Below are 990 nucleotides of genomic sequence, written 5' to 3'. Positions count from 1 at the left end.
GTGCGTGCATGGCTCAGTGTGTGTATGTGCACTGCACATGTGCAGGACTCCATGGAGGTGAGAAAAGGCACAGAATCCCCTAGAACTGTAGTTATACACAGTTGTGGGCAGTCATATNGGTGCTCTGGAAGAGCAGCTAGGGCTCCCAAGTTCTGAGCTGTCTCTCAGCTCTCTGTTGCAGCCAGATATTCTTAGAGAGAAGGAAACTTTAATACCAGAAAGTCCAAATCCTTACTCAGAGCTCAAAGAGCTTGATCTGTTTCTGGTTTCCATGTCCGGGAAGCTCAGAGACACAGTGTGTTTGGAGTCTGTCAGCTGCAAAGTTCTGCCTTTAGCAGAATGAGCAGAATGGCATTTGTGGCGTGTCTTCCAGCTGTGGTGATAACTCTGTCAATTTGACACAATCCAGACTCACCTGCTGTCTGCCCCTTCCCCCATCAATAGAATGCTAGAGTTATCTCAGAGGAGGGAGTCACAGTTGAGAAAATGCTTGCCTAAGATTGATCTGTAGGCAAGCCTATGGAAACATTTTCTTATTTAATGATTAACATGGATGGGCCCAACACACAAGTGTGTGTGCGTGTGTGTGTGTGTGTGTGTGTGTGTGTGTGTGACAAGTGCCACGTGGTCCTGAATTGTATAAAAAAGTAGGCTGAGCAAACCATGAGGACCAAGGCGGTAAGCTTCGACCCCCCCTGGCTTCTGCTTTAGTTCCTGATTTGAGGTTCCTGCCCAGACTTCCTTTGATGACGGTCTGTGATACAGAGCTGTAAGATGAAACAAACGATTGGCTCCCTGTGACATTGCTTTTGATCATGATGTTTTATCACAGCAACTGGAAACCCTAACGAAGACACCTGGGCATAATCTCAAAAAGGGGTTGTCTAGATAAGGTTGGCCTGCCATCGTGTCAGTGAGGGACTGTTTTGATTCATGTATAGGACCTGTCCGTTGTAGGTGACTGTCTTAGTTATGGATACTATCTATTGC

Source organism: Mus pahari, chromosome 19 (assembly GCF_900095145.1).
Source record: "Mus pahari chromosome 19, PAHARI_EIJ_v1.1, whole genome shotgun sequence".
NCBI classification, from domain to species: domain Eukaryota; kingdom Metazoa; phylum Chordata; class Mammalia; order Rodentia; family Muridae; genus Mus; species Mus pahari.
The sequence above is the reverse complement of the archived record's forward strand: the minus strand, read 5'-3'. Positions refer to the sequence as shown.